This window comes from Orcinus orca, chromosome 14 (assembly GCF_937001465.1).
Source record: "Orcinus orca chromosome 14, mOrcOrc1.1, whole genome shotgun sequence".
In the NCBI taxonomy this organism is placed as follows: Eukaryota; Metazoa; Chordata; class Mammalia; order Artiodactyla; family Delphinidae; genus Orcinus; species Orcinus orca.
The window spans coordinates 72,114,647-72,124,321 of NC_064572.1; positions in this window are offsets into that span (position 1 = coordinate 72,114,647).

Below are 9,675 nucleotides of genomic sequence, written 5' to 3' on the forward strand. Positions count from 1 at the left end.
GTGTTCTAATTTCATTCTTTTACATGTAGCTGTCCAGTTTTCCCAGCACCACTTATTGAAGAGGCTGTCTTTTCTCCATTGTATATTCTTGCCTCCTTAATCAAAGATAAGGTGACCATATGTGCATGGGTTTATCTCTGGGCTTTCTATCCTGTTCCATTGATCTACATTTCTGTTTTTGTGCCACTACCATACTGTCTTGATTACTGTAGCTTTGAAATATAATCTGAAATCCAGGAGCCTGATTCCTCCAGCTCCATTTTTCATTCTCAAGATTGCTTTGGCTATTTGGGGTCTTTTGTGTTTCCATACAAATTGTGAAATTTTTTGTTCTACTTCTGTGAAAAATGCCAGTGGTAGTTTGATAGGGATTGCATTGAATCTGTAGATTGCTTTGGGTAGTAGAGTCATTTTCACAATGTTGATTCTTCCAATCCAAGAACATGATACATCTCTCCATCTATTTGTATCATCTTTAATTTCTCTCATCAGTGTCTTATAATTTTCTGCATACAGGTCTTTTGTCTCCTTAGGTAGGTTTCTTCCTAGGTATTTTATTCTTTTTGTTGCAATGGTAAATGGGAGTGTTTTCTTAATTTCACTTTCAGATTTTTCATTATTAGTGTATATGAATGCAAGTGATTTCTGTGCATTAATTTTGTATCCTGCTACTTTACCAAATTCATTGATTAGCTCTAGTAGTTTTCTGGTGGCATTTTTAGGATTCTCTATGTATAGTATCATGTCATCTGCAAACAGTGATAGCTTTATTTCTCTTCCGATTTGGATTCCTTTTATTTCTTTTTCTTCTCTGATTGCTGTGGCTAAAACTTCCAAAACTATGTTGAATAATAGTGGTGAGAGTGGGCAAACTTGTCTTGTTCCTGATCTTAGTGGAAATGCTTTCAGTTTTTCACCATTGAGGATGATGTTGGCTGTGGGTTTGTCATATATGGCCTTTATTATGTTGAGGTAAGTTCCCTCTATGCCTACTTTCTGGAGGGTTTCTATCATAAATGGGTGTTGAATTTTGTTGAAAGCTTTCTCTGCATCTATTGAGATGATCATATGAATTTTCTCCTTCAGTTTGTAAATATGGTGTATCACATTGATTTGCGTATATTGAAAAATCCTTGCATTCCTGAGATAAACCCCACTTGATCATGGTGTATGATCCTTTTAATATGCTGTTGGATTCTGTTTGCTAGTATTTTATTGAGGATTTTTGCATGTATGTTCATCATTGATATTGGTCTGTAGTTTTCTTTCTTTGTGACGTCTTTGTCTGGTTTTGGTATCAGGGTGATTGTGGCCTCGTAGAATGTGTTTGGGAGTGTTCCTCCCTCTGCTGTATTTTGGAGGAGTTTGAGAAAGATAGGTGTTAGCTGTTCTCTAAATGTTTGATAGAATTCACCTGTGAAGCCATCTGGTCCTGGGCTTTTGTTTGTTGAAGATTTTTAATCACAGTTTCAATTTCAGTGCTTGTGATTGGTCTGTTTATATTTTCTATTTCTTCCTGGTTCAGTCTCGGAAGGTTGTGCATTTCTAAGAATTTGTCCATTTCTTCCAGGTTGTCCATTTTATTGGCATATAGTTGCTTGTAGTAATCTCTCATGATCCTTTGTATTTCTCCAGTGTCAGTTGTTACTTCCCCTTTTTCATTTCTAATTCTATTGATTTGAGTCTTCTCCCTTTTTTTCTTGATGAGTCTCTGTAATGGTTTATCAATTTTGTTTATCTTCTCAAAGAACCAGTTTTTAGTTTTATTGATCTTTGCTATTGTTTCCTTCATTTCTTTTTCGTTTATTTCTGATCTGATTTTTATGATTTCTTTCCTTCTGCTAACTTTGGGTTTTTTTTTATTCTTCCTTTTCTAATTGCTTTAGGTGTAAGGTTAGGTTGTTTATTTGAGACGTTTCTTATTTCTTAAGGTAGGCTTGTATAGCTGTAAACTTCCCTCTTAGAACTGCTTTTGCTGCATCCCATAGGTTTTGTGTCGTTGTGTTTTCATTGTCATTTGTTTCTAGGTACTTTTTGATTTCCTCTTTGGTTTCTTCAGTGATCTCTTGGTTATTAAGTAGTGTGTTGTATAGCCTCCATGTGTTTCTATTTCTTACAGATTTTTTCCTGTAATTGATATCTAGTCTCATAGCATTGTGGTCGAAAGAGATACTTGATACGATTTCAATTTTCTTAAATTTACCAAGGCTTGATTTGTGACCCAAGATATGATCTATCCTGGAGAATGTTCCATGAGCACTTGAGAAGAATGTGTATTCTGTTGTTTTTGGATTGAATGTCCCCTAAATATCAATTAAGTCTATCTTGTTTAATGTATCATTTAAATCTTGTGTTTCCTTATTTATTTTCATTTTGGATGATCTGTCCATTGGTGAAAGTGGGGTGTTAAAGTCCCCTACTATGATTGTGTTACTGCCGATTTCCCCTTTTATGGCTGTTAGTATTTGCCTTATTTATTGAGGTGCTCCTATGTTGGCTGCATAAATATTTACAATTGAAATATCTTCTTTTTGGATCAATTCCTTGATCATTATGTAGTGTCCTTCTTTGTCTCTTGTAATAGTCTTTATTTTATTTATTTATTTTTAAAATTTTTATTATTATTATTTCTTTTTTTTGCGGTACACGGGCCTCTCACTGTTGTGGCCTCTCCCGTTGCGGAGCACAGGCTCTGGACTTGCAGGCTCAGCGGCCATGGCTCACGGGCCCAGCCGCTCCACAGCATGTCGGATCCTCCCGGACTGGGGCACAAACCCGTGTCCCCTGCATTGGCAGGCGGACTCTCAACCACTGTGCCACCAGGGAAGCCCAATAGTCTTTATTTTAAAGTCTCTTTTGTCTGATATGAGAATTGCTACTCCAGCTTTCTTTTGATTTCCGTTTGCATGTAATATGTTTTTCCATCCCCTCACTTTCAGTCTGTATGTGTCCCTAGGTCTGAAGTGGGTCTCTTGTAGACAGCATATATACGGGTCTTGTTTTTGTATCCATTCAGCCATTCTGTGTCTTTTGGTTGGAGCATTTAATCCATTTAAGTTTAAGGTAATTATCGATATGTATATTCCCATTACCATTTTCTTAATTGTTTTGGGTTTATTATTGTAGGCCTTTTCCTTCTCTTGTGTTTCCTGTCTAGAGAAGTTCCTTTAGCATTTGTTGTAAATCTGGTTTGGTGGTGCTGAATTCTCTTAGCTTTTGCTTGTCTGTAAAGCTTTTAATTTCTCCATCAAATCTGGATGAGATCCTTGCTGGGTAGAGTAATCTTGGTTGTAGGGTTTTCTCTTTCATCACTTTAAATATGTCCTGCCACTCCCTTCTGGCTTGCAGAGTTTCTGCTGAAAGATCAGCTGTTAACCTTATGGGGATCCCCTTGTATGTTACTTGTTGTTTTTCCCCTGCTGCTTTTAATATTTTTCTTTCTATTTAATTTTTGATAGTTTGATTAATATGTGTCTTGGTGTGTTTCTTCTTGGATTTATCCTGTATGAGACGCTCTGTGCTTCCTGGACTTGATTAACTATTTCCTTACCGATATTAGGGATGTTTTCAACTATAATCTCTTCATTTTCTCTTCTTCTGGGACCCCTATAATTCAAATGTTGGTGCGTTTAATATTGTCCCAGAGGTCTCTGAGACTGTCCTCAATTCTTTTCATCTTTTTTTCTTTATTCTGCTCTGCAGTAACTATTTCCACTATTTTGTCTTCCAGGTCACTTATCCGTTCTTCTGCCTCAGTTATTCTGCTATTGATTCCTTCTAGAGAATTTTAAATTTCATTTATTGTGTTGTTCATTATTGTTTGTTTCATCTTTACTTCTTCTAGGTCCTTGTTAAACGTTTCTTGTATTTTCTCCATTCTATTTCCAAGATTATGGATCATCTTTACTATCATTATTCTGAATTCTTTTTCAGGTAGACTGCCTATTTCCTCTTCATTTGTTAGGTCTGGTGGGTTTTTACCTTGCTCCTTCATCTGCTGTGTGTTTCTCTGTCTTCTCATTTTGCTTATCTTACTGTGTTTGGGGTCTCCTTTTCGTAGGCTGCAGGTTCGTAGTTCCCGTTGTTTTTGGTGTCTGCCCCCAGTGGCTAAGGTTGGTTCAGTGGGTTTTGTAGGCTTCCTGGTGGAGGGGACTAGTGCCTGTGTTCTGGTGGATGAGGCTGGATCTTGTCTTTCTGGTGGGCAGGTCCATGTCTGGTGGTGTGTTTTGGGGTGTCAGTGACCTTATTATGATTTTAGGCAGCCTCTCTGCTAATGCATGGGGCTGTGTTCCTGTCTTGCTAGTTGTTTGGCATAGAGTGTCCAGCATTGTAGCTTCCTGGTCATTGAGTGGAGCTGGGTCTTGGCGTCGAGATGGAGATCTCTGGGAGATTTTCGCTGTTTGATATTACGTGGAGCTGGGTGGTATCTGGTGGACCAACGTCCTGAACTTGGCTCTCCCACCTCAGAGGCACAGCCCTGATGCCTGGCTGGAGCACCAAGAGCCTGTCATTCACACGGCTCAGAATAAAAGGGAGAAAAAAAGAAAGAAAAAAGAAAAAGATAAAATAAGATAAAAAGTTTTTAAAATAAAAAAATTTTTTTTTAATTTTTTATGTAATTAAAAACAAAGAAATAAAGAAAGAAGAGAACAACCAAACCAGAAAACAAATCCACCAATGGTAACATGCCCTGAAAACTATACTAAAACAAAAAACAAAAAAACGGACAGACAGAACCCTAGGACAAATGGTAAAAGCAAAGCTATACAGACAAAATCACACACACAAGCATACGCATACACACTCACAAAAAGAGAAAAAGGGGGGAAAAATATATCGTTGCTCCCAAAGTCCACCTCCTCAACTGGGGATGATTCCTTGTCTATTCAGGTATTCCACAGATGCAGGGTACATCAGGTTGATTGTGGAGATTTAATCCGCTGCTCCCGAGGCTGCAGGGAGAGATTTCCCTTTCTCTTCTTTGTTCGAACAGCTCCCGGGTTTCAGCTTTGGATTTGGCCCCGCCTCTGCGTGTAGGTTGCCTGAGGGTGTCTGTTCTTCACTCAGACAGGACGGGGTTAAAGGAGTAGCTGATTCGGGGTCTCTGGCTCACCCGGGGGAGGGAGGGGTATGGAGTGTGGGGCGGGCCTGCGTCAGAGGCCGTTGTGACGTTGCACCAGCCTGAGGTACGCCGTGCGTTCTCCCAGGGAAATTGTCCCTGGATCCCGGGACCCTGGCAGTGGCGGGCTGCACAGGCTCCCCGGAAGGGGGGTGTGGATAGTGACCTGTGCTCGCACACAGGCTTCTTGGTGGTGGCAGCAGCGGCCTTAGCGTCTCATGCCCGTCTCTGGGGTCCGCGCTGATAGCCGCGGCTCGCGCCCGTCTCTGGAGCTCCTTTAAGCGGCGCTCTTAATCCCCTCTCCTCGCGCACCAGGAAACAAAGAGGGAAGAAAAAGTCTCTTGCCTCTTCGGCAGCTCCAGACTTTTTTCCGGTCTCCCTCCCGGCTAGCTGTGGTGCACTAACCCCTTCAGGCTGTGTTCGAGCCGCCAACCCCAGTCCTCTCCCTGCGCTCCGACCGAAGCCCGAGCCTCAGCTCCCAGCCCCGCTGCCCCGGCGGGTGAGCAGACAAGCCTCTCGGGCTGGTGAGTGCTGGTCGGTACCGGTCCTCTGTGCGGGAATGTCTCCGCTTTGCCCTCCGCACCCCTGTGGCTGCGCTCTCCTCCGTGGCTCCGAAGCTTTCCCCCTCCGCCACCCGCAGTCTCTGCCCACGAAGGGCTTCCTAGTGTGTGGAAACCTTTCCTCCTTCACAGCTCCCTCCCACTGGTGCAGGTCCCGTCCCTATTCTTTGTCTCTGTTTTTTCTTTTTTCTTTTGCCCTACCCAGGTAGGTGGGGAGTTTCTTGCCTTTTGGGAGGTCTGAGGTTTTCTGCCTGTGTTCAGTGGGTGTTCTATAGGAGCATTTCCACGTAGATATATATATTTCTGATGTATATATATTTCTGATGTATATATTTCTGATGTATCTGTGGGGAGGAAGGTGATCTCCGCGTCTTACTCTTCTGCCATCTTGAAGCTTCCCTCTGTTAGTTCTTGGGTTGTTTCTTTTATTTCCTATTTTCTGAAGTTTTTGAAATATGTTTATGTTACCATCTTACATGGAGACAGAATAGTGTTAAGAATAGGCCATGGTGTTAGACAGAGTAGCTTTGAATCCATCGTTGCCACTTACAAGCAGTGTGATTGCCTGAGTTTCTGTCTCTATAAAATGGGTGTGATAATTGGAACTATTTCATAAGGTGGATGTGGAGATTAGATAAAGTCATGGAGGGTAAGTGCTCATACAGTGCTTGATTGGTTGAAATCTGTTAGTGAATATTAGTTATTATTATTTTTATGAGGAGTTTTAATGTATTGTTAGACCACAATGACTACAAACAAAAAGAAAACAAACATCCATTGAATTGAATGACCTCTAAGGGTTTTTCTTGCTCTAAGGTTTAACACTTCTTATTTGAAACACGTTTAAGTGCATTTTTCATGATAGAGATATATTTGTAGCTTAATATGGGGCCCAAATGTTCTACCAAAATTGGATAATTTTGAAGATACAGTTTCCTTGGGAAATAAAATGAGATTATTTCTGTCTATTTATAATCCGAACTGGCCCTTTCTTGGGATGTAGGGAACATGCAAAGTTTTATATTTAAGAGACTTGGGAGCTGGTTGGTTGGGAATTGGTCAGTTCCCTCACTTTCTTCTTCTAATAACTGCCTTTGGTTCTATATAAAAATAAAAAGATGTGATCATTATGTGCGCACTTAGGAGCAATGGAAGAATCTGTATGATGTTATATGTTTAGAGTTGTCCTACATCTGGCGTTTCCTGAAGTTTTGATGTGTGGAGGATTTGAATGGTTATTCTCTTGGTGCCAGAAAATTTATAAAATCTCTTATGTATTTCTAGAAGCAGATGTATAAAAGTTTCCTGGGAGCAAAATGGTTCTTTCAAAATGACTTTTGGATGATACATGTGTAAGCGAATCAGACAGATATCGATTAATGTCCTTCCAATACAAAACAGATGGACCAGATGTGTGAAGGGTTTTGCCAGATCCCAGCATTTGATATCCCCCAGTGACATTCAATTGCTGATCTCCAGCAAAGTCTTGAAAGGTGGAAATTTTGCTTGGAAATGTTTTAGTGGAATAAGGAGCGATGCAGAAAGACAAAGAGTCAGCTCTGAGGCAAAGAGAAGCTTCCAGCCCTTTTCTTCATATCCATGTAGATATCATGCAAAAAAGGAAAACAAAAAGGTGAACTTGGAAAAATTCTGTGTCACATGTGCTTATTTCCCTCCATTCTGGTGAGATAGCATGAAAGGGACCCAACCGCTTTAAGACCAAATGTGGAAACCAAGTCAGGTTTCATTAAGAGGAACTTCAGAGGGAACCCTGACCTTCTGTAAATGTAGTAATTCAAACAATGAATTTCACAGAGTTTTATACAACGGGAATCCTTCTCTGTCTGAAATGTTATATCATACTTTTCTTGTTTTATAGACCAATGGGTCTCCCCTTGAACAGATGCTTCAATTCATCTGACAGTGACACTTTTTCAAACTCTCTTGCTGACCTGTGGCAAGTTGAAGAATTACCAAACAGTGGTGGCAACTCTCTTGTATTCTATCTCTGGGAATACTCTTATCAGTTGTGTGATAGTTTTGAGCATCCCATCCAGGCACTCATGGGCCATGGTGACCAATTCCCAGGCTTGATAAGGAAAAGTTGAAGAGAGGTCAAGGCGTGTGGTTCCTGAAGGTGGTGGTGGAGATGAGGGGGCATGCCACCTGAAGATTGGTCTTGAATGGAGATAGGATAGCACTTGATTCTGGAATGAGTATTTCTGAGTGCCTTTGAAGCTTGGGTAATTTGGGTAGGGGGAACGTTGCAAATGTGGGGCTCTACATCACCTGCTTTCATATATATTCAGTATCACCTTTAAGTTGTATCCATTTCTAGCCACATTGTTGAAGCCTATCTTGGCCAACATCACTCAGCTTGGTAGCAGAGGTCTAAGAACTTGAGGAGTGACTCCTGAGATTTCTGCTCTAATCTGCTTTAGCCTGACCAAGGAATACCATTTATGCCATGGTGAGACTTAGAGGTTTGGGAACTCAGATATACAAGATAAGGTTTTTTATTGCTGGACAGAGGCCATGTCAAAGTCCACTGGAGACAAAACCAGACTCTTCCTCTGTCCCTGACAGAGTTATCAACCTGTTCCTCAGGATTTCTATCACTCAACAGCATTTGGAGAATATGACATTGTTAATTCTGATGGACTCCTCTTAAAACATCTTGGGTCAGGTGCCTTTGGTATCGAGTTGATCCATGGAGCCTTGATTCCTGGCTCCACTACTGCAGCAAACATTCTTGACACCTATTAATTTGGAGGATATAAAAATCTTGTTATCATGAATTTGCTGCTAAGTAATTGACAGCTGCTATCCTATCCTTTCCAGTCCCTGGTAAACATATTCACTGGTTGAGCCAATCTGAGCATGATTAGGAAGTAGACAGCTTTTCCTTCAATGTTTCCGACCTGGAAAATTATCCTCATATCAATTTAGTCTGCTGCTCTCTGATGAAATAGAGTAAAACCCACTGCCTTGGTAGGGATTAGTGGATCTGAGCAGTGGCTGCTCAAACCACCATGCTGTGCTGAATTCTTCCCAGCCTGTTCTCACCAGATCACATGGTCACAGCAGAAGGTGAGCAAACATTGGAAGAGGAAGCGCAGTGCATATAGGAGACTCCTCTCATTCCAAAGACACAGCTTTTCTGAGCCAGGTTAATGCCCTTTTTTATTGTCTCTCTTGGCAGAGCCTGAGCTATACTCTGATGAGGAACCTGAAAGCTAGAACAAGAACCAAGGAAACCCTTCATCTCCATGGTTATTTTTCAGGGAAGCTTTAATCTGTCCACAATAGGATGATAGGATGGTGCTGAGTTCTGATGCAGGAAGCAGATTGAAGTCAGGACCTGCAGAAAAAGCAAAGGCTGGGGGATGAGCTGATGTTACCTGGGAACAAATTTTCAAAAGGAAGACTCCTTCAGTATTTTGTCCTTGTCTTCATTTTAATGATGAGGAAACTGACCAGGGAAAGCTGCTATAGAGGTTTTTTCCTCCATATAACAGAATAGGGCATGGTTTGGTGGGTGCAGGGTGGGGATATTGTAGCAATGCTACTTACCAAACCTCTGTATTCAATCTTATCTCCTATTTCATTCCCCCTTCCCGTCACTGATCTGTTTTCCATTTTGTAAATGGAATAGCAACCAGTCCAATAGGGCAGAGTGATATGAGAGGCCTCATGTGACACATAAATAACTGACCAGACATGACATTTCAAAAACAGTGTAATCTTTTGGAAAGCTGGTTTCAAAGGGTAAAGCTAAAACACATTGTACATCAGGCCATCATAATATCTCACAATTGAACACAGTTCATGTGCAGTCTTCCCCAAGTATTCAATGACTGGAATGTCTGATTTTATCACACTCATAAAATACAATGTAGTGCTTAAGATGTCCTGGAACCAGAAGGGCTGGTTTGGAGTCCCAGCTTTACCAACTTATTAGCTATGTGGTCTGGGCTGAGTTATCTCACTTTGCTC